The 25,193-nt window shown below is 38.6% G+C and overlaps 1 protein-coding gene across 2 annotated transcripts in view; it reads left to right on the top strand.

The window, feature by feature from the left end:
* LOC115257016 (5-hydroxytryptamine receptor-like) overlaps nucleotides 1-25,193 on the top strand; it is a 591,282-nt gene that overhangs the window by 560,940 nt on the left and 5,149 nt on the right. The gene's annotated exons all lie outside the window — the stretch shown is intronic.

Raw genomic sequence — 25,193 nt, 5'->3', positions numbered from 1 at the left:
TTCATATTTTTTGTAGTGAATATAAAACTTCAAACGAAGCTGCATATGAAAGCCTAAGGTATAAGCTGTAAAACAAAAGATATTGAGAAAGTTTCATCGAGTACATGTTGAGATATAATGTTTTAAAAATGTGTTCAAAAATCTTATAAGTTTTAGTAAAAGTTCTATAACTTCCAGAAAACTTATTCGATCTAGCTCAAAATTTTACCAATGAAGCTTCAATATATGGTCTACACACTTATTTCTGAATTGCCTGTTCGGTACTTTTTTGACGAGATTATAACAGCAGTACGATCTCGGTAGTTTCGGTAATCGATTTTACTGAGGCTCAGTAAAACAACTGTCAAAATCGTATGGAAAAGGTAAACAATGCATTTTTGCTGAACGAGTTCGGTGCTCAGCAGTTTTAATCTCGTCAAAAAATTACCGAACTCGGTAATCAAAATTAAGTGTGTATGATTGATCAAAATTTCAGCGTTTTTGATTGACGTATAAAAAAGTTATAAACATTTGAATGAAAAATTGTTTTGACCAAAAAATTGCTGTACGGACAATTGTTTGATACACTGTAGCCCGCTATATCTCTTGGATCTGCAGTTCTTAAGACATCTGGTTTACTACTTTTTTAAACATTTTATTGACTTTAAATTGATGTTTCATCTTATTCACTTTTTTTCTTTCCTTTCCTTTGCTTCAAAAAAGTCACAAACATGAACAAAACAAAGCACAGTAAAAAATCTAAAACTGAATAAATAATTAAAAATGCACGGAAAATAATGTTTCGGAAAAGTGAATGATTCAAACGTAAGAAAAACAGTATAATATATTGCTACATAAAAATTGAATGTAAATGTATAGTAGCTACAATGTGCAAAGCTTTTGGCGAACCATTTCATTACAATACACATTATTGTAGCTGATACACTGTATGGTGCAGGAAAGGTTTTCACCACCCTAAGGTTAGTTTTTATCCGGGTGGTCATTGACAGGGAAAGCTCTCCGTTAATAACTGTGGAAGTTCTCATAAAATACTAAGCTAAGAAGCAGGCTTTGTCCCTGGGGATATTACGCCAAGAAGAAGAGGAAGAAGTAGAAGGGATGATTCAAATATATCGTCTGTATCTTCAAGGGTTTAAGATCCCCTTTCCCCTTTGCTACATTTTTTCGTCTAATATTTTCTATAACCTTCGCCTTTCATCGTCAAGGAGGAATCTATCAAATATCTATAAAAAAAATCTGGAGAAGCGATAAAGCATACCTTTTCAAGGTAAAATTCTAACCTAATTCTTTCCTCGCCAAACTCCCTCGCCACCCTTTTGCAGTTAAAAATGCCACAAATGCTCACCCAATTAGATTATGGTGCTTAGCAAATTGAAACACGACACGGTTCAACTGACCAAATCCTCCAAATATCCCACCGCTCTGCACGGCCACGAGCAAAACCGCCAATGGCTTGTCCTAATCGTCCTAATCGCCCGAGAAGACAATAATGACCAATGACAGCGGACTCGTTGACAGGGACTTTCCATGGTCGCCTCCAGCTAAATAGCTGGCTGATGGCGGCTGGCTATCGTGGATTAATGACGGCGCTGGGAATTGCCATTTTTCCCACTCGTTGCTAATCGGGCAAGGAAATGTGGTCATTCGATTATGGTGAAATGGGTAAACGGCTCTTTTTAATCTGTTTCTAAACGCGGAAAAGTGATCACTTGGAAAAAGTCGTGAAAAAGTTTGCTGGACAGTAGCAAGAGTGGGTTTTATGGTGAACTGGAACTGGAATGATAGAAAAATATGTCTAAAAGTCAATCCCGGTTACTAAGTACCTTGGAACTAGTTTTACGGATGTTCCGGTTAACCGGTGTCGGGGTCAATTTTTGAATATGTTTCAATACCATCATGCGACACCTCAAACTTCGTGATTTTTCAAGATACATCATTCTGAGCTGTTTTTGTGTTATCCGAAATACTTCTGGCCATTTTGGAACCGATATGCAGATTTCACGGGAATCGATTCCGGTAGTTCCGGAACCATTTTTCGAAGATGAATAAACACCATCATGCGACATATCAAACTTCATGATTTTGGAAGTTATAGCATATTATCACTATGGTTGGTCACTTACAATACATTTGAGCCATTTGGGACCCTTATTTTAGCGTGACGTACTTAATGGATGCTCCCTTATGGGTTCATCGAGATACTTCTTCAATGAAACTCACTTAGGATTCCTCCAGGAAGTCCTGATGGGATTTCACTAGTAATTTCACCAGCAGTCTCTTCTAGGATTTCTCTAGAAATTGCTATTGGGACTCGTTCGGGAACCCCTAGTGGGATTATTCAAGACAATTTTTCTGTGATTTTGCTATAAGTTCGTTCAGTGATTTTCCAGGAATTCCTTCAGAGGTTTTATCCAGGGGTTTCTCGAGAAATTCCTCATGGGATTCCTCCAGGAGCTCCTATTTGCCTTTCTTTGAGAATTCGAGCAACCATTGTTGCATTTTTTCAGCATTTCTTTCAGAAATTCTAACTGCAGGAATTCTACTAGGGATTGCTCTAGAGTTTTCTTCTAACAGTTCTGCGGGGATTCTTCCAGGACTTCCAGGACATCCAGGACTTTCCTCCAGAGATTTCATCCAGGCGTGCTTCCAGGAAATTTCCGATGAAATTTCTCCAGGAACTCATATTAGTATTTTTTCAGGTATTCCAGCTGGGATTCTTCAAGCAATTCCTATTGGGACCCCTCAAGAAATTCCAACTGGGGTATTTCCAGGCATACTTCATGGGATTCATCTAGGGATTTCTGCTGGTGTAATTGCAGCAATATTCTTGGAAAATCTTACTGAGATTCATCCAGAAATGTCGCCTACGATTCCATCAGGGGCTCTGTCTATGGAGTCCTCCAGAATACTTCTACCGATTTTTCCGAAGAGAACTGTAGGTACTCCTCCAGGTATTTATTCAAGCAATTTCTCTTATGATTCTCTCGGAATTCATGATGTAGTTTCTCCAAAAAATCCTGTAATGATTCCTCCAGCAGAACCATACTAAGATTTCCTAAACATTTCGTCTATGCTACCTTCAGAGTTCTACAAACTTCTCAAGAAATTCCTTCAAGAATTCTTGGTGGTTTCATTCAAGACATTTTTTTTTTTGGGATTATTGCAGAAGTTTCTCCGGTGATTCCTCGAGGAACATCGTCAGAGATTTAATCCAGAAATTCCAGCAGGGATCCCTCAAGTAATTGCAACTGTGGTTCTACCATTCCTCCTGAAGAATCATAGGAAAAGTCTTTGAAGGAATTCTTAGCAGCATTCTAGGATGTATCAATGTGGAAAATTTAGCAGAAATCCTGGGAGGAAGTACTGGAGGAAACTGTACAGGCATTTCTAGATAAACCCCATCAGAAATGCCTGGGAGAATCCAAAGAGAACTTTCTTGAAAGAATACATTGAGGGATACTCAGAGAAGTCCCAGAAAGAACCGGTAGAGGTATTCTGGAAGAATGCATAGAGAAGGCTATGAAGAAATCGCGGAAGAGATTTCTGAAGGGATCTCAGGAAGATATCCCGGTAGAATTCTAGCTAGAATACCAGGATAAATTCCTATATGAATAAGGTACTACGAGAATTCCTGGAGGTATTATAGTTAAAATTTCTGGAGGAAGAATTGACGAAGAAACCACAGGAGCAGTTACTTATTAAATTTTCGAAAGAAGGCCAAGATGTGTTTCTGCAGGAATTTCAGGAGGAATTTCTGGAGGAATCTTTGAATAAAATCTCAGGAAGACTTCCTGGACGGTCGCAGCAAGAAAGCCAGGAGAAAGCTCCAGAAGAATCCTTAGTAGTATTTCTGAGGTATGTGTGTACCGCAGTATACATATCTTGAGGAGTCCTATAGCAAGAATAGATGGAAGAACTGCAGGAGGAACGGCTTGAATAATCCCAGTTGAAATACCTGGAGGAAGGCCACGAGGAGCTCCTGGAGCAATCCCATGAGAAATTACTGGAGGAATTCTTGGATAAAATCTCTGAAGGAATTCCTGGAGGAATCATCAGAGGAATATATTGAGAAAGACCAGTATCAGTTTCTGGAGAAATCCCATCACAAATTTCTGGAAGAACCCCTGGATGAAATCTCAGGAGGAATAAATCCTGGATAAATCCTTGAAGAAATCTCTGGAAGAATCACCGAAGGGATTTCCGGAAAAATACTAGGAAGAATGCCAGAAAGAATTCCAGCAAAACTTTTAGAAGAAAACTCCAGAGCAATCCCTAGTAGAATTTTTGAAGGTACGACAGTTAGAATTGCTGAATAGGAATTGCTGAAAAAATCTCAACAATAGTTGATCGATTTCTCAAAGGAAAGCATGAAGAGTTTCTCGAGGAATCCCTGGATAAAACCTCTGAAGGAATTCCTGGGAATATCACCGGATGAACTTGTGGAAAAATCCCACTAGGAGTTCCTGAAGGAATCCCAACAGCAGTTTCTAGGGAAATCCTAGGAGGGATAGCTGGAGGAATCTCTGTAATTACTAGTGAAACTCCTTCAGGACTTCCTGGAGAAATCCCAAGAAAGTTCATTGAAGAAGTATCTCGATGAACCCATAAAGAGAAACCTTGGAGAATCCCTGGAAGAATCGATAGAGGTATTCCTAGATGAATTCTTGGAAGATTCGCAAAAAATGATCCGGGAACCACCAGAACCGGTTTCCCGGGAAATCCGTATATCGGATTCCAAATGGCCATAAGTATTTCAAGCAACGTAAAACTAGCACTGAATGGTGCATTTCGAAAACCGCGATATTTGAAATGCAGCATGAGAATATTGGACTATTTTCAAAACTTGGCTTCGGAATTGGATTTCTGGAAATTGTTAAAATAATTAAAAAATGCTGAAATGTATTCTAAGTGACTAACCATCGTGACAATATGCTACAACTTTCAAAATCATGAAGTTTGATATGTCGCATGATGGTGTTTGTTTATCTTCGAAAAATGGTCCCCGGAACCACCAGAATCGATTCCCGTGAAATCCGCATATCGATTCCAAAATGGCCAGAAGTATTTCGGATAGCACAAAAACAGCTCAGAATTATGTATCTTGAAACATCACGAAGTTTGAGGTGTCGCATGATGGTATTGAAACATATTCAAAAATTGACCCCGGAACAGGTTCCCCGGAACATCCGTAAAACTGGTTCCAAGGTACTTAGTAAGGGCCTGTCCATAAACTACGTAGACTCTTAGGGGGGACGGGGGGGTCTGGCCAAAGTCTACGCTCCATACAAATTTCGAAAATTTTGTATGAACAAAAGTCTACGAGGGGGGAGGGGGGGGGTCTGAGATGGCCGAAAAAAGTCTACGTAGTTTATGGACAGCGCCTAACCGGGATTGACTTTCAGACATATTTTTCTATCATTCCAGTTCACTTAAATCTGAAAACAAAATTGGTCTCATATCGAAAACTCGGCGTTGGTAATGGAAGGGTTAATCACAACTTTGTCGAACATGAAAAGATTTAAATTAAGGATGTCAAGGAAATTTCAACTATGAAAATTTCCAGGACCGATCGGGCATCGAACCCACACCCTGAGCATGCGGTCATGACGACTACCAACGCCAACCAACTGTGGCTCTATGGGCCCTTCTATGAACTTACCCATCAGTTCAAAAATCAACAGGCTTCGCGTCCTGCAGCTTTTTGCGAATCTCAAACAAAGTAAAGATTCTTTCCATTTTCAGAGCATAACAATAGAAAAAATCCGAAACTCTGTCTGCTTCCCCACCATGCGATGACGATGCCAAATTGGCGACCAAAGAAGCCTTTCCGATGCAGCTTATTCCCCAACTACGAAACCTTCGTTTATATTTTGACGGCGCGGTAACTCCGGGTGCCTTCCATCGATTGGATTTGCTTCCGCCGCACACTGTTGCGGATGGCCCAAAAACGTGATCGAAATTGTTTTGACCATGAAAACATGATTTTTGATCTTTGGTGTCTTCGGCAAAGTTTTTCTATAAAATAAGCCCTAATTTATGGAAACATCAGTTTTGTGATCAATCCCCCTAAAAGTGAGAAACGATTTCTATCTTTTTTATTCGTAAACCAAAAAAATATGTTTGTTCAGAGAAGTTGTAGACAATTTTACTAGAAATAACTTTGCCGAACATACAAAATTTCTATCTTTTGATTTGTATGTACATTTGAGGCGTTTTTTATGAAGCACCCCTAAAAATCAGTTTTTTGCTTATAACTTTTTCCATGCATTTTTCACAATTTCCAAATATTTTAGCAAATGTTTTGCCTTATTAAAACGCGTAACTTTCTCGAAGAAAGTATATATCTATCTCTCATATTTATCATGTTATTGAAAATTTTACTTTCAAAAATGCATATGTTCGACATGCCCATTTGTTAACTTTCGCACGTTTTCGCAGACCAGGATTTCCACATTTGAAAATATGGAACGAGTTTTACCTATTGCAAATATAGCCAGTTTTAGCCTGATTTCGCCTGTATATTAAAATTCACATACTAGGAATGACTATCATTATAAAATGTGTCATTGTAAAATGATCAACATATCAAAAAATGTACTTAGTTCTTTTCTCACATGAACACGCAAAACCGTTTCTACAGAATCACTTGGAACTGCATCAGATGACTTTTCCATAAAATTTAAGTTTTTTTTTTCAGATAAACAGTGGTTCTCAAAGTAGTACGATAAGTTTCTTCCACACAATAAACGTTATTGTTAAATGCTCTTGATAATGCTCATAAAATTTTTCGTGTTCATGTACACTTTGCAGAAATGTTAATTTTCAGAAAGTTTAAATAACAGCATCTAATGATTCGATTTAAATTGGATTTCATTTTGTTTACTTGAAAAATATAACTTATCTGATATTATTAACACATATCATTGATTAACGTCATCGCTAATTACATTGCTTCCAGTTACTATCTCGTCATATGTTTAGAGCAAAAGGTTTTTCGCAGCCTGCGCTTATGATGTATTAGTTTTTTTTTTCGGAAATAGTCCAATATTCCTTATTATGGGATCAGATGTTTCAAGCAGTCGATGTAAGAGATCTGTGTTAGTTTGCATTCTTAAAAACTTACGTGTATGATCCTCTCTGTAATTCATGATGTCTTTGTTTCGTGACTCTTATGCTTCCTCGGACAGAAAAAAAAACATATATACAGTAACTGGAAGCAATACATTTAATGATGACAGTAATCAATGATATGTGTTAATATTAACAGATAAGTTTTATTTTTTCAGTAAAGAAATAAAAATCAATTTTAATCGAAACATCAGTTACTGTTATTTAAACCTTCTGAAAATTAACATTTTGGCAAAGTGTACATGAACACGAACAATTTAATGAGCATTATCAAGAGCATTTAACAATATCGTTTATTTTGTGGAAGAGACTTATCGTACTACTTTGAGAACCACTGTTTATCTGAAAAAAAACCTTAATTTTATGGGAAAGTCATCTGATGCAGTTCCAAGTGATTCTGTAAAAACGGTTTTGCGTGTTCATGTGATAAAATCAAGTAAGAAAAGCACTGAGTACAATTTTTGATATGTTGATCATTTTACAATGACACATTTTATAATGATAGTCATTTCTAGTGTGTGAATTTTAATATACAGGCGAAATCAGGCTAAACCTGGATATATTTGCAATAGATAAAACTCGTTCCATATTTTCAAATGTGGAAATCCTGGTCTGCGAAAACGTGCGAAAGTTAACAAATGGGCATGTCAAACATGAGCATTTTTGAAAGTAAAATTTTCAATAACATGATACATATGAGAGATAGATATATACTTTCTTCGAGAAAGTTACGCGTTTTCATAAGGCAAAACATTTGCTAGAACATTTGGAAATTGTGAAAAATGCATAGAAAAAGTTATAAGCAAAAAACTGATTTTTAGGGGAGCTGCATAAAAAACGCCTCAAATGTACATACAAATCAAAAGATAGAAATTTTGTATGTTCGGCAAAGTTATTTCTAGTAAAATTGTCTACAAGTTCTCTGAACAAACATATTTTTTTGGGTTACATATAAAAAAGATAGAAATCGTTTCTCACTTTTAGGGGGATTGATCACAAAACTGATGTTTCCATAAATTAGGGCTTATTTTATAGAAAAACTTTGCCGAAGACACCAAACATCAAAAATCATGTTTTCATGGTCAAAACAATTTCGATCACGTTTTTGGGCCATCCGCAACAGTGTGCGCCGGCAAACAAAATGAATTTATCCTCCACTTCCGGAATATATATTGGCAAGAGCGTTCGGCTCGCGTTTCTTGGCGGCACCCTGTTGGACGTTTGGCTGTTATATGGAAGATTTAGAAGTCAGCTTCATCGTCATCATTATCTTCAAAGAAAGAGCATTCAGAGTCTCAATTTTATCTACTCATTGTGCTTTTCGTTGTCACAGTTTTTCCAGTAATAGTGTGATTTACATGACTAGTAAACTTGGTTGATTTATATACTAGTTTGATTTTAACTTTTTATTTGATAAAATAACGCCACTTTAGCAGTTGCTTTCTTTGAGTTATATAACAAATTTTTAGTACGGTCAACATATATTACGATCATGAACCTGGATCAATTCTATCAACTACTGTGAAATAGATTCTGTCACCACGGGACAACGCAGCACCAGACAACGTTTTATCGCTCCTTCTGCATGAAGCCATGGGAAGTTCTAGATAGGATTATTTCCGACCATTAAGCTCGTATCACAGAGAACAGACATCCAAGCTAGAATAAATTTCCACTCGAAAGATGTACAAGAAGTTGAAAATTTTAAGCGCCGCCAAACTGCATTTTGCCACAATTATTGGTGAGTAGAGTATACATATCTAGCTAAGTTTCATATTCACCACTGACAACAGCATTGTAATTTTGCGATAGCGTTGCCAGTTGTGTTGTCATTTCAAATGACCATTAAATTCCTTACACAGTTCTGAAACTGGGCATGGATGTCTGTTCTCTGTGCTCGTATTCAGCGAGTAATAGACTTCCACAATCTTATAAACTTTGACGGCCCCGTAGCCGGAAATGTTGTTTTTTCAACATCACTTTCGCTTGCTGTTTTATCAATTGTACATATTTGTCTTCTTTTGAACTTAAGGCAAAACTGGAAGCATTTCCTCATTTTTTTGGTTTTTGATTTTTTATTAAATAACGAAGCAATATTTTCAAAATTGCTTTTCGTACACATGTAGAGTATGGATCAAGGTATCTTCGTTTTTGCCTTTCTCGTACACCAAGGTGTACCGAAAGGCTATATGTTCACTCCAAAAATGAAATTTTGATAGAGCCCCCGGAGAGGCAAGTTTCATATACAAATCGACTCAGCTCGACGAGTTGAGATGATGTCTGTGTGTGTGTATGTGTGTGTGTGTGTATGTATGTGTGTGTATGTGTACAAAAAAAGGTCACCTCACTTTTAGATAGTAAATATCAACCGATTTTAACGATCAACGGCTCATTCGACGCGGAATCTGGTCCCATTGTTTCCTATTGAAAATGGTTCGGATCGGTCCAGCCGTTCCGGAGTTATGGCCATTTAGGTGTTCCGGATCGGTACCCCTGGAAGGGGCCAGACATGAAAATGCACCAAACCCATGCATGCGACCCATCAAACCACGGCATTTACGATTGTCTGATGAACGGTAAGCAAGAAAATAGTCTCAGACCATATCTGAACCGGTAATGTTCTGGAACCGGTTCTGGGTTTCCTGCCGGAAGTGGCCAAATATCAAATTGAGCATAACTCATGTATGCGACACATCAAACCACGACATTTACGATTATCTGATGAACGGTAAGCAGGAAAACAGTATCAGACCACATCTAAACCAATAGTTTCCGGAACCGGTTCCGGATGTTCCACCGAAAGTGGCCAAATATAAAAGAGTACCAAACCCAAGTAACCAAAAGTTCAGATAAAAGGGTACTTCATAAGCTAAGCAGCTTGTTCGAGGTTGCTCATTAGCCTTCTAAGCAGCTTTGGAACTTGAAAGTTCACACAAGCACGCTGGATAGCCTTCTAAGCAGGTTCTGACAAAACTTTGACAAAATTCATGCAGAAACAAAAATGTGTTTTCCAGAATCACAACCCTCCTTAAAAGTTTGTGATTCATGTCTGGAAATTGCTTCTGATAATTATATTTTCACACATGTCGCTGCTATGTAGATTTGAACTGGATCCTCCTGCGTGATAGCCTGCTGACTTACCGCTGCGCTGCTCAAGACACTTGACAAAGTCAAGCTAACTTCACTACTGTACAAATGTGCAAAACTAGCTACCGACAGAAAATCGATTCAAGTCAGACTTTAGTTACTGTTCACTCAATCGCAACTGTAATACTGTGGTAGAGTGTAGGGTTCTCACGCAGCGACTACCGGTTCGAATCCGATGGGCGGCAATTTTTTTTTTCATCAAGCCTAGTATTCATTGATTTGATAAATTCGTATTTGTCTTTTATTCGTGTATGCTTAAAAAGGTTATTTTCTATAAAAGAAATAAATTTAATCTTCATTAAAACACAATGCTACCGAACTGAACTTCTATGAACTTGAAAGTTCCGACAAAGTTCAGAGTAGCATCTTAAGCAGCTTTAAAGTTCAGAGAAGTTCAGATAAAGTTCCGAATGGAACTTTCTGGCTGCTTAAGAGGCTAACAATGAGCCTTGCCGGAACTTGTGACCGAAGTTCCAGTAAGGCTCTTAAGCAGCCAGAAAGTTCCATTCGGAACTTTATCTGAACTTCGCGGAACCTGAAAGTGCATTTTGTCATGGGAAGCGGAACTTTTGGTTACTTGGGAACCCATGCATGCGACACATCAAACAGCGGCATTTTCGATAACCCGATGAACGGTTAGCAGGAAAACAATATCAGACCATATCTGAACCGGTAGTGTTCCGGAATCGGTTCCGGATGTCCCACCGGATGTGGCCAAATATAAAAGAGTACCAAACCCATGCATGCGATACAACAAGTAACGGCTTTTCTGATAACCTGATGACTGGTTATCAAAGAAATAGGTTAGGACCACATTAGGGATAGCCGGTAGTGTCGTAACCAGTTCCGGGTGTCCCTCCGAAAGCGGCTAAATATAAAATTTAACTGAACCTATGTATGCGACACAGCAAAGCTAGGATTTTTTGATAACCTTATGAACGTTAGCAAGCAAACAGGTTCAGACCGGTGAAAAAAATGTTTTACGCATATGGTCAAATCTCAACCGTTACGTAGTAATTGAACTTTACATGTTTTTGACTTATCTTGTCTCAAACTGGCTATAACTTGAAAATGGTCAAACTTATCGCATTTGAAAGATTAATAAATTTGCTACAAAAAAAGATCTTTTAATCTATTGATTTAGTTAGATAACTAAAGCAAAAAACTCGAAAGTAGTGTTTTGCTTTTCTCGTACACTTAGTGTACAAAAAAAAACTATATGTTCACTCAAAAAACGATTTTTCGGAAAAAGGCTCAGAGGATCAAGTCGCATATACCAATCAACTCAGTTCAACGAATTGAGATTACGTCTGTATGTGTGTGTATATATGTATGTATGTATGTGCACAAAATAAGTTCACTCACTTTTAAGGCACTTCCCATTGGCCGTTTTTTCGGATTATAGCTTGAATCGAACCGGAATTGTTTGCTATCAAAAATGGTCCAGATCGGCCAAGGCGTTCCAGAGTTATAACCATTTCAGTGATCCGGACCAGCACCGGTAGAACTAGCCGTATATAAAACTGAACTAGCCCCATCATGCTATATATCAAACTGCGGCGATTTTTGTAACCTTCAGCATGGTTGACGAGTTCGACGAGACGGAAATCAACACTGGAGACCAGACGCTCCACGATGTCGGCCAAAAGTTCCAGATGGCAGCCAAATGTTCAAGGTGGCGGCTCAAAATTCAAGATGGCGGCTGTTTAATAGATATTTAGGCACTTAAAGCATGCTATATGGGAATATTTGATATGGGGAAGATGTCTGACTTCTAAAATGGTGACTAGAATATCCAAGATGACGGTCTGAAATCCAAAATGGTGGCTTTAATTTCAAGATGGCGTCTGTTTAAAGAAATTTAAGGCTCTAAAACCATGCAATATGGGTATATTTGGTATGGGGAACATGTCCGGATTCAAAAAAGGACGACCAGAATGTTAAAGATGGCGATCTAAAATCCAAGATGGTGGTTTCAGTTTCAATATGGCGGCTGTTTGATGGAGATTTAGGTTCAAACGGCTGTTTAATGAAGTTTTAGGCTCTGAAACCGTGCAATAATGGTATATTTGGTATGGTGAAGACTTCCAGAGTCCAAAATGGCGATCAGGTTATCCAAGATGGCGATCTAAAATTTAAGATGGCGATTCTGAATTCAAAATCGCGGCTGTTTAATGGAGTTTTAGGGTCCTGAAACAATGCATTATTGGTATACTTGGTATGGGAATGATGTCTGGATTCCATAAAATTACGACTATAATATCCAAGGTGTTGGTCCGAAATCCAAGATGGCGGCTTCAAATTCATGATGGCGGCTGTTTAATGAAGTATATTTTTCGTAGGGAAGATGCCTGGACGCTAAAAATGGCGACCAAAACATCCAAGATGGCATTCTTAAATCCTAAATGGCGGCTTCAAACTCAAGATAGCGTCTTTTTCTTAAGGGTTTGAGGCTCAAACATTAAAAGTCAGATAAACGATATGATTTCTGGTATCATGAAATGGATTTCTGTTAATTGTATGAAAGTGCGATATACATCAACATTTCGCTTGAGTTTTATTGAAATGGGGTTTCGAAGGCACGAGAAAGGCGCCATCACCGCTAGGTGGATTAATTAGGGTTTTTTTTATGTAGTGGAAAAAGTTTTTCGTTTTTGCAAAAACCATTTTTTTGTGAAATTATGTCAAAAATGGTTTCTGCAAAAACCAAAAACATTTTCCATCACCAAAAAAATCAAAAGATACCTTGATCCATACTCTACATTAGTACGAAAAGCGATTTGGAAAATATTGCTTCGTTATTTAATAAAAAAATAAAAAAACCAAAAATTGAGGAAATACTTCCAGTTTCGCCTTAATGCTTTTTTTTTAGTTTGTCAATGTCACCATAGCAAGAAACTGAAACTCTTGTTCAACGAATTTTATTTCACGTCTTGAAATTTAATGTGCATTAGGTTGAGATACTTTTTATGATGAGTAAAACCCATAATAAAGCAAAAAAATGCCAAATTTTAGTAAATTCATCAATTTAGTATAAAAAGATACCTGCAAAACATGTAGATAATTATTTTTTCCAAGTTGTTTGAATCTATATCAAGCTGCAAAAATATTAAAATGGTGGGTATTGCCAATTTTTGTACGGTAAAAAAAACTGTATGATATTTGTGGAGTTTAGGGGTGTCGGGGTTCAATATTCACTTATATAAAATGGTAGTTACCTCCATGTAGATAGAACTCTTGATTCAGGACTTCGAGACTTCAACACCGATACTCTAATACTTCCTCTCATGACAGCTCTGGTGCTCCAAGTGACTTCCAACATCAGTACCGTAAACCGGGGTCAAATTGATCTCTGGGTTGAAATTGATCAGACGTTTTTCAGTTAGATCAAGCACTTTTTACATAGTTTACTTCCAAGTATTGTGATGTAGGAATCCTATGCTTAATGATATATGTGAGGAAACTATTTAAAAGATACTTCATCTAACGGAAAAACGACTGATCAATTTCAACCCGGAGATCAATTTGACCCCGGTTTACGGTACCTACTATGATCTCCGCAGGATATCACCACAATATTTATTACGAAAAATGGATATTTTTCAAAAATCTCAACGGGGCGACCTCTGAAAGTTGCCGTCATACAAAAGTTTGTTTCTAACACCCTAAGCTATCATTTCCAGAGTGAGCCCCCAAGCTTTTTGATCATGTGCAATTTTGGGACACCCTAATGTGCATGTAAACTTCAGGAGTAAACGCAGAAAAATAAATTGTGAACACAATTAAATTCTAGTTCAAATCAAACAATTTTTCAATTTGCTGTGACAAACTGATTTCTAGTTGAAACTGAACTGTTTCATTGTTTGATAATACAAATATTTTCATTTGTCGAAATTTTTGACAGTTTGTTAGAACAAACAGAGATTTGGTAGTTTCAACATAAAAAAAACCGGATTGTTTTAAACGACTGCACTTTTGCCTCTAACAAAGCCGGAATGTGATTGTGTTGGTGATGGCTGCTCCTGCGGCAGCGCGGAAATCTATTTGCAGGTGGAAGCGAGAACGAATAAAAAAAAAAGACAAAAAGGCGAAACCGACGAACTTTTTGTGGATGTTGTTTTGAGTGCCTGCGCGTTATCCATCACGGCCAAAACTGCACTTGGAAGTCGGAGTGATGGATTTGCTACAGTTTCTTCGTTGTGGCGATGTTGGGGTAAGAATTTTAAAGATGTGTGAGTGCTTCCGGGCCATGTTTGTGGTCCTCATTTTGTTGATACAAATGAAGTTTTCAACGTTATATGGAATGATGGGAATTGGTTGTTTTGATCGATGAACTCTACGTAAAAATAAAGAAATATAACTTTGGAATAAGTAAATGATCAGTTTGAAAATCAACCATGTTTTTATTGTTTTAAGCAAGCCTTATTTTTCTGCGTGTACAAACCGACCAACGAAGTAATAGTCTATTTTACGAAACGACAACAGTGTTGATATTGATATTAACACTCACGGGCTTGGGCGCAACCTCCTGTCAAATTTTCATTCATGAAATGAGCGATCAGCTGATCCGAAACGTCTCGTAAAATGGCTCATAAACCGCAGTGCATTTGTTTGTTGTGGCTTTTCCAATTTCCAAAAAGATTCGGTTTAACAACATCAAATGCGTTTTTTACTTAGGGTCGCCACATACCGTGGTTACTGACGCTATAAAACTGCTCTGTCAAACGCTGTCCTATTTTTTGCCAGCCACACATCGCTGCATCCCTCCAGCTTTCTCAATCTCCTCATTATCCCTACATAGCAGCGCCTCGTCAAGCGCGAAAAACAAAATGTTTCGCCTCATCTTCATTTATTCCGAGCCTGTGGCCGGGCCGCCAAGTGAATTTGGTGGAAATTGAAGAGGGTGTAAAAGCAATAATCTCTAATGAAAGTATCTACTGGCAAGCGTCAGGATAATGAATCACTCAATCATCTTCCGCACCAAGATGAAAACACCCAATGTGATGGCCAGCAAGTGGAAAACATTGACGGTCGGTCATTTTATGGACAATTTCGGTTGAACTTCTGGGGCTTGACAGTTATTACGGAGATTACGACTACGACGACGACAACTTTAAACTGACCGAACAGTCTCTTGATGGGCCATAAAAAACACACTCAAAATTAACCCCAAATGGTGACCCGTTACGGGATGCTTTTGAAGTTGAAGTTTCCCGGCAACGAATGGCCACATTAGAAAGAATGCCACGTGGCATCTGGGTGGTCGTGAAACAGCGAAAAAGCGATAGCAGGTGGTGCCTTCGGAAAAAACGTTATCAAGATAAATGTGGCAATTTGTACAAGTCAGGGTGGGGAAATGCGATTCTAATAAGGAGCAATTCTTGTAAATTGCTTCTGGCCCAAATGTACCGACTAAGTGACATTCGGGCAGGACGCTGTTCGCAGTTATCGTTTTGGGTAGTTGGAGCAACCCTGCATCTAACCCCGGGCGGCTGGGTGCTACAGATTAAGTTTCGCGAATATTTTTCATCAACATTCCTTACGCAGATGATTGTACAAAGATTCCTATGGGTTGTAAATGAAATTTCTTCTCGACGATTGCCATTCCAGTTGAAAAGTCCACGGACTGGAGTCTTTGTTTCCATGTTTCTTCCAGAGATTTCCATGTTTCTTCCAGAGATGAAGTGGTTTGTGGACTACGCATACATTTTATTTTTTTCGTGTGTAACGGATCGGGAAGTCGTTGGTTCAAATCCCTCAAAAATAATGTGTTTTGTTGGCATTTCAACACAAACGTTTCTATGAAACATAACATTTAGCTGGTATTTAGTAAATAAAAAAAAAAACCCTAATCAATCCACCTAACGGTGAAGGCGCTTTCTCGTGCCTTTGAAAACCCATTTTTACAAAACTCAAGCGACATATTGATGAATATCGCACTTTCATACGTTTAACAGATACCCATTTCATGGCCCCAGAAATCGTATCGTTTTTCTGGCTCTGGATATTTGAGCCTTAACCTTCACAGTACCAGGTGCTAACATCAAAAGTTTAAAAATCTGTAACTTTGTCAAATTTCATCCGATTTTGATGAAAATTTTACAGAAAATCACAAATGAGTTGAATTTTAGACATATGCTATGGAACCATAAAAGTTCACCGTTGTTCCGGATTTAGGCCGGAAAAACCTGGGGTACCCTAGGTACCGAAACAGGGACTTTTTGAGAAAACACTCGAAAACGTGTTGAAATTCGCAACAAATCAATTAATTTTGAATCTTTGTTCAAGCACACCTGTACATGCACAGTTCTGCGACAGTAGAACATGTTCCGGCCGCATAGCAGGCCGGAACCGGTTCCGGTAGGGATCCAAAGGGGACACTTTCTGAATTTCACAGAACCACATCGTTCGACGGCTCAAAACTGATGATTTTTCATGTGGATCTTAATAAACATAGTGCCGATATCCAACAAAGGATCTGGCCACTTCCGGATATTCCGGAACCGGTTCCGGTAGGGGCCCAAAGCGGACACTTTCTGAATTTCACAGATCCACATCGTTCGACGGCTTAAATTTCATGATTTTTTATCTAGAATCCAATAGCCATAGTGCCAATGATCAAAAAAAGTTTTGGCCACTTCCGGATATTCCGGAACCGGTTCCGGTAAGAACCAAAAGAGGACACTTTCTGAATTTCAAAGAACAACATCGTTCGACGGTTCAAAATTCATGATTATTCATCTGGTTGTCAATAGACATAGTGCCGATGGCCAATAATTGATCTGGCCACTTCCTGGACATTCCGGAACTGATTCCGGTAGGGACCCAAAGGAGACACTTTCTGAATTTCACAGAACCACATCGTTCGACGGCTCAAATTCATGATTTTTCATGTGGATCTCAATAAACATAGTGCCGATGTCCAACAAAGGATCTGGATATTCCGGAACCGGTTCCGGTAGGGACCCAAAGCGGATACTTCCTGAATTTCACAGATCCACATCGTTCGACGGCTTACATTTCATGATTTTTTATCTAGAATCCAATAGCCATAGTGCCAATGATCAAAAAAAGTTTTGGGCACTTCCGGATATTCCGGAACCGGTTCCGGTAAGAACCAAAAGAGGACACTTTCTGAATTTCAAAGAACAACATCGTTCGACGGTTGAAAATTCATGATTTTTCATCTGGATGCCAATAGACATAGTGCCGATGGCCAATAATTGATCTAGCCACTTCCTGTTTATTCCGGAACCGGTTCCGGTAGGGACCCAAAGGGGACACTTTCTGAGTTTCACAGAACCACATCGTTCGACGGCTCAAAATTCATGATTTTTCATCAGGATGTCAATTGGCATAGTGCCGATGTTTGACAATGGTTCTGGCCACTTTCGGATATTCCGGAACCGGTTCCGGTAGGGACCCAAAGAGGACACTTTCTGAGTTTCATAGATCCACATCGTTCGACGGCTTAAATTTCATGATTTTTTATCTAGAATCCAATAGCCATAGTACCAATGATCGAAAAATGTTTTGGCCACTTCCGGGCGTTCCGGGACCGGTTCCGGTAGGGACCCAAAGAGAACATTTTCTGAATTTCAAAGAACCACATTGTTCGACGGTTCAAAATTCATGATTTTTCATGTGGATGTCAATAGGCATAGTGCCGATGGTTAATAATGGCAGCCAATTAAACGCCCCATAATAAATTCAAAATTTTCCATAAATAATTTGAAAATTGCCAATAAATAAATAGGGGTGGAAGCAACAATAAACTATAAAAGTTCCATAAACAAATCAAAAAGCGCATAAATAAATCAAAACTCCCCATAAATAATTGATTTTCGAGCAATAAAAAATGCCAGAATTTCCACAAATAAATCAACAATTGCAATAAAAAACTACATTTTTTCCAACAAAAAATTTCGAACATACTACATCACAGAACTATTATGCTAGAAAGACTAAAACTATGTGTGCAATTTAACAGACAATCGCTTGCTGTCCGAACTCGCTAACGCTCGTCGGACTTTAAAAAGGGATAACATCTCTGTTCGCATTCTACCGGGCAAATTCTTGGATCTGTGGATTGCCTAGATCCGAATCGACGCAGTTAAGGCGCGTCGGATTTCGGAAACTTCGGCGGCCTTCTGCCGCCTCAGTTCCTCAATCCTCTATGCGGCTTCGCCGCATGGCTCGGCCAAAACTTTTACTTTACACATTGTTTCGTATATATTGCTAAATTTTCAATTGCTTTTTTGATGTTTTTCAATTGGGAATTTTTGAATTATTTATGGAAAAATCAGATTTATTCATGGAAAATTTAAACTTTTCTGGTGGAAAAAATGTAGTTATTTATTGAAATTTTTGAATTATTTGTGGAAATTCCGATATTTTTTATTGCTCGAAAATCAATTATTTATGGGAAATTTTGATTTATTTATGCACTTTTTGATTTGTTTATGGAAATTTTATAGTTTATTATTGCTCCCACCCTTACTTCTTTATTGGCAATTTCTGATTTTGGTATGGAAAATGATGAATTTTCTATGAGTCGTTTATATTTTAGCCTTAATAATGGATCTGGCCACTTCCGGATATTCCAGAACCGGTTCGGGTAGAGAACCAAAGGGGACACTTTCTGAGTTTCACAGAGCCACATCGTTCGACGGCTCAAACTTCGTGATGTTTTATCTAGAAACCAATAGTCATAGCGCCAATGATCAAATATGGTTCGGACCACTTCCGCATATTCCGGAACCGGTTTCGGTAGAGATCCAAAGAGGGCATTTTCTGTATTTCACAAAACCACATCGTTCGACGGCTCAAAATTCATGATTATTCATCTTGATGTTAATAGGTATAGTGCCAATGGCGGACAATAGATCTGGGCACTTCAGAATATTCCGGGATTCCAATAAGAGCCCAAATAGAACACTATCAATAACCCCCTCGTTCGTTTAATCAAAATTCATGATTTTTTTTTTATCAAGAAGCTGATAGTCGCAGAGCCAATGATCAAAAATGGTTCTGGCCACTTCCGGATGTTGCGGAATTGGTTCCGCTAGGGATCCAAGATGACACTTTCAGAATTTTACGTAACCCCATCGTGCAACAGCTCAAAATGCATGACTTTTCTTCCATTCATTAGTCATCCTAAGCAGCACATGTGTCACAGAATGGCCACGCAGCGCAATTTTTGAAATCGACTTAGTTATAGCAGAAAGTGCCCAAAATAATATCCTTTATTTGAAGAATCTTAAACCCTATAATGCGAATGTATTTTTGTTTACAATAAATATGACAAATCGTTCAATAATTCGGTAGTTCAACTGTATCGATTATGCTGAAACTTCACCAGGTACTGATAATCAGGAGTCTCGTAACCTCACTTTTTACCTGTGCTACGATTTAGAAATCAGTCATTGCGGTGAATTTATGATCAATAACAAAACGAAAATAATTGAAATCATTATTTTACATCAATCTAAACCTACTACAGCTCATTTATTCATAAAATTTAAAAATTAGTACTCGTAGAACAGGTACATCTGAGGAGGTTAGATAATCGCCACTGCTGATAATATTTTATATGTGTTTATGGCTTTAACCCATATCGACCTAAGTCAGCGCAAACGAACTTATACTACTTTTAGTAAATACTCAACGAATTTGAATATATTTTCTACAGTTTACTCGTACATACATATTTCTAGTTTGTGAAAGTGAACAGAGAACGTCGGAATGGTCCCTGTGGCCGGATTTATTCTGGTGGGTCACTGGGCCAGGTTCTTATAAAAATGGTTGTTTTTTTTTGGTACACAGCGTATTTTCCATATACATTCGCAATTAAATTCACTCTATTTCCATTAAAATTTACTCCTCCACCATCTTACACTGATTATCAACAGTTTTAGACTGTTTGGAAGTTATTGGATATGGCCACCGAGTGCTCAATTTCCAGAATTGTGTCGTTTTTTGTGGATGATCCCTTGAAATTATTATTTTTGAGTTATAACATTTCCTAGGGATTTTTTTAGGAATTTTCATGCGTTCTACTAAGTTATTCTTTGTGATGAAATTTACCTACTTCTGTTGTTTTTTCTTATTGGAATAACACTCTCAGTGGAACAGAGCCTGCATCTCAATATGGAGAAATCCCAAAAAGATTTCCTGGTGGAGTCCTTTGATAAATCCCTGGAAACACATGAGAAATATTGGACAAATTCCTTGAGCGATACTAGAGCTCCTCCAGATATTGTTGCTGTAATTCCCTATGTAATTATAGATGGGATTCCTACAAAAAAAAAGCATCCATTCCTGCAGATATTAAAAAAAAAATTGTAATAAGTATAATCCAGATTTTTTTTTAATTTTAGAATCTAGCTTGATTAGTGAACCACTTGATAATTAAGTATTCTTGCGGAAATCATGAGCATGAGCATGAGCATGAGCATAGATGACCGCACAATTCGTAGTTGCTACTCCGTGATTGACCAGAGCAATCGAAATTGCACAAGGAACCAATGAATAGGGCTTGGGACTAGCTTACTATTCTCAATGTACACAGGTCGAAAGCTCTCAACTTTAATAAGGTCAATAACGGCGCCGGCCACGTCCTTACGGTCATCGAGGATGGAAGGGAATGTTAGTAAGACAAACGTTGTTAAAAAGACCGCGAATCGCTGCATCTCCACGTTTGTCTCAGGAAGGATTTTTTTGTTAGTAGGGTAAGGTACATTGTCAGTCCGGGAGTCACCTATGGTTGGTGATATGATTTGACAATGGATCAATATACACAAACCGCCGTTAACAACCGACCACTTTTCGACGCAAGAACTAGCCAAAAAGAAAATTCTATCGCGCGTCTCCACTCCACTAGGGAGCAGAAACCTTTAGTCTATTCCACACAGAAATACACTGAACGCGACTCACTTGTCGGCGCCCGGATTTTTTTCTCGACCGGCGAACCCGAACTAACATTTTTCACTCTTTTGTGTAAATGCAAAAAATGAAAGAAAATATTTATTATCAACTGGAAACTAGCGCCGAAGGGAAGCGAAAAATTCGGAACCGACTCAACCACGGCGCGCGCACACTCGTCCCGTCGTCGGAGCCCCGCAGAGAGAAGAGAAAAAAAAATCGCAAAAATCTAGCAAAGCCAGCGCGCGAAACTTTGCTGCTGCCGAACTACCGCACACTACTGACTGCTTGGCGTCCCGTCGTCGGTGCCCCGCAGAGAAGAAAAACAAATCGCAAAAATCTAGCAAAGCGAGCGCGCGAAGCTTTGCTGCTGCCGAACTACCGCACACTACTCAAGTATTCTTGCGGAAATCATTATGACAAATTTCTGCAGGAATGCTGCTGGTATTTATTCAGGAATTTCTGGTGGAATGCACTTGGATGACCTGATGGAATTCTTTGGGAACACTCACAGGAATAATTTTACAATCACAGTACGGATTTGTAAAGGATTATTTGGAGAAGCCTCTGGAGGAGCACTCTCATAAAGAATCTCCCATCAGGCATTTATGGAGACACGTCAAGTGGATTTTTAAAAGATTTTTCTATGGATTCCTTCAAGAGATCTCCTTGGCATTTCTTCAAGGATTTCTTTAAGAATGCCTTCAGTATTTCTTCTAGGGAAGTTCCCTCTGTGATTTTTACAGACATTTTCCAAAAAATTTCAACACCAATTCCGCTTGGAAAATCGCAAGAATGTCTGCCTTAGAGTTTATCTCTTAAAATTCTGGCTGGGTTCATGTTATATTTTATATGGGATTCATGCAGCAGTCTCTACTGTAACTATGAATTCCAATAGAAATTCAGGCTGAGATTTTTATAGGGATTTTTTTCAGAATTTCTCTAAAGCTCCTTCTATGAATATCTCTTCGTATTCTTGCTGGAAATCCCCTTCAGATTCGTTTGAGTTTGGCTTAGTTTCTGGAATATTCGGAAGGGGTCAGATCAATTATTGGCCATCGTGCTATGCTATGCCTATTGATACTCAGATGAGAAATCATGTATTTTGAACCGTTGAATGATGAGGTTACGTAAAATCTGAAAGTGTTCCTTTTGGATCCCTACTGGCACAGGTTCTGGAACATCCGGTAGTGGCCAAAACCATGTTTGATCATTGGCTCTACGACTATTAGCTACTAGATCAAAAATCATGAATTTTGACAACATCGAACTAGAGGCTTACGTGAAATTCTGATAGTGTCCTCATTAGGTCCCTACCGAAACCGTTCCTGGAATATCCGGAAGTGGCCAGATCCATTGTCCGCAGTCGGCATACAGAAAGTGTAGCTTTTGGGTCCCTACCGGCACCCGTTCCGGGATAACTGGAAGTGACCAGAACCAAGACTATTGGCTTCTAGATAAAAAAAAATCATGAAATTTGAGCCGTCGAACGATGTGGTTCTGTGAAATTCAGAAAGTGTCCTCTTTGGGTCCCTACCGGAACCGGTTCCGGAATATCCGGAAGTGGCCAGAACCATTGTCGAACATCAGCACTATGCCTATTGACATCCAGATAAAAAATCATGAATTTTGAGCCGTCGAACGATGTGGTTCTGTGAAACTCAGAAAGTGTCCCCTTTGGGTCCCTACCGGAACCGGTTCCGGAATATACAGGAAGTGGCTAGATCAATTTTTGGCCATCGGCACTATGTCTATTGGCATCCAGATGAAAAATCATGAATTTTCAACCGTCGAACGATGTTGTTCTTTGAAATTCAGAAAGTGTCCTCTTTTGGTTCTTACCGGAACCGGTTCCGGAATATCCGGAAGTGGCCAAAACTTTTTTTGATCATTGGCACTATGGCTATTGGATTCTAGATAAAAAATCATGAACTTTAAGCCGTCGAACGATGTGGATCTGTGAAATTCAGAAAGTGTCCGCTTTGGGTCCCTACCGGAACCGGTTCCGGAATATCCGGAAGTGGCCAGATCATTTGTTGGACATCGGTACTATGTTTATTAAGATCCACATGAAAAATCGTGAATTTTGAGCCGTCGAACGATGTGGTTCTGTGAAATTCAGAAAGTGTCCCCTTTGGTTCCCTACCGGAACATGTTCTACTGTCGCAGAACCGTGCATGTAAAGGTGTGCTTGAATAAAGATTTAAAATTAATTGATTTGTTGCGAATTTCAACACGTTTTCGAGTGTTTTTCTCAAAAAGTCCCTGTTTCGGTACCTAGGGTACCCCAGGTTTTTCCGGCCTAAATCCGGAACAACGGTGAACTTTTATGGTTCCATAGCATATGTCTAAAATTCAACTCATTTGTGATTTTCTGTAAAATTTTTATCAAAATCGGATGAAATTTGACAAAGTTACAGATTTTTAAACTTTTGATGTTGGCACCTGGTACTGTGAAGGTTAAACTCTTGAAAAAAAGCCGCAATCTTGAATTTTGAGCTGCCATTTTGGATTTAAGTCCGGCATCTTGGAAATTCTGGTCGCCGTTTTTTGGATTCCAGACTTCTTTCCCATACCAGGTATGCCCATATTGAATGGTTTTAGAGCCCAAAACTCAATTAAACAACCGAAATCTTAAATTTGGGACGCCATCTTGAGTTTTTTGGGTCGCCATTTTAGATGGTTTTAGAGCCTAATTCTTCATTAAAGCCACCATCTTGAATTTTGAGCAGCCATCTTAAATATTGAGACGCCATATTAAATTTTAAGATGCCATCAAAGATATTTTGGTCGCCCTCTTGGATATTTTAATCGTAATTTTTGGACTCCAGTAATCTTCCCAATACCAAATATACCCATGTTGAATGGTTTTACAGTCAAAAACTCCATTAAACAGCCGCCATCTTGAATGTTGAGCCGCCATCTTGGATTTTCGATCGCCATCTTGAATATTCTGGTCACCATTTTTGAACTCCGGACATCTTTCTTATATAAAATATTCCCATATTGCTTGGTTTGAGCGAATAATACTCCATTAAACAGCCGCCATCTTGAATATGAAGCGGCCATCTTGGATTTTGGACCACCATCTTGTATATTCTGGTCGCCATTTTAGAAGTCCAGACATCTTCCCTATACCAAATATACCCATAGTGCATTTTAGAGTCGAAAAAAAAACATTTAATCGCCGCGATCTTCAATCTGAATATTCTGGTCACCATGTTTGGACTCCGGACATCTTACCCATACCATATGCATTTAAATTGCATGGTGTTAGAGCCTAAAACTTTATTAAACAGTCACCAATTAAATTTTGAGCCATCATATTGGATTTTAGACCGCCATTTTAGATATTCTGGTCTCCATTTTTTAGAGTCTAGACTTCTTCCCTTGCTTCATCCCCATACCAAATATACCCATATTGCATGGTTTAGTGCCTAAAACTCTATTAAACAGCCGCCATCTTGAATTTGTCATCTCAATTTGTCGGCTGTCATCTTGAACTTTGGACCGACATCGTGGAATTTCAGGTCTCCAGTTTTGATTTCCACACAAAACTCGTTAACGATGCAGAAGGTAACAAAAATCGCCGCATTTTGATGTGTCGCATGATGGAGCTTGGTTCGGTGTTTGTACGGCCAGCTATACCGGTGCTGGTCTGGATCACTGAAATGGTTATAACTCCGGAACGCCTTGACCGATCCAAACAATTTTCAATAGCAAACAATGCGGTAAAATTCCGGTTCGATTCGAGCTATAATCCGAAAAATCGGCAAATGGGAAGTGCCTTAAAAGTGGGTGAACTTTTTTGCGCACAGACATACATACACACACACATACAGACATCATCTGAATTCGTCGAACTGAGTTGATTGGTATATGTGACTTGATCCTCCGAGCCTTCTATCGAAAATTCGTTTTTTGAGTGAACATATAGCCTTTCAGTACACTTCGGTGTACGAGAAAGGCAGAAAAGTAGAGAAAGAATTTTTAAA

Source organism: Aedes albopictus, chromosome 3, assembly GCF_035046485.1.
Source record: "Aedes albopictus strain Foshan chromosome 3, AalbF5, whole genome shotgun sequence".
In the NCBI taxonomy this organism is placed as follows: domain Eukaryota; kingdom Metazoa; phylum Arthropoda; class Insecta; order Diptera; family Culicidae; genus Aedes; species Aedes albopictus.
Note: the sequence above shows the minus strand (reverse complement) of the source record. Positions and strands in the feature narration are given on the sequence as shown.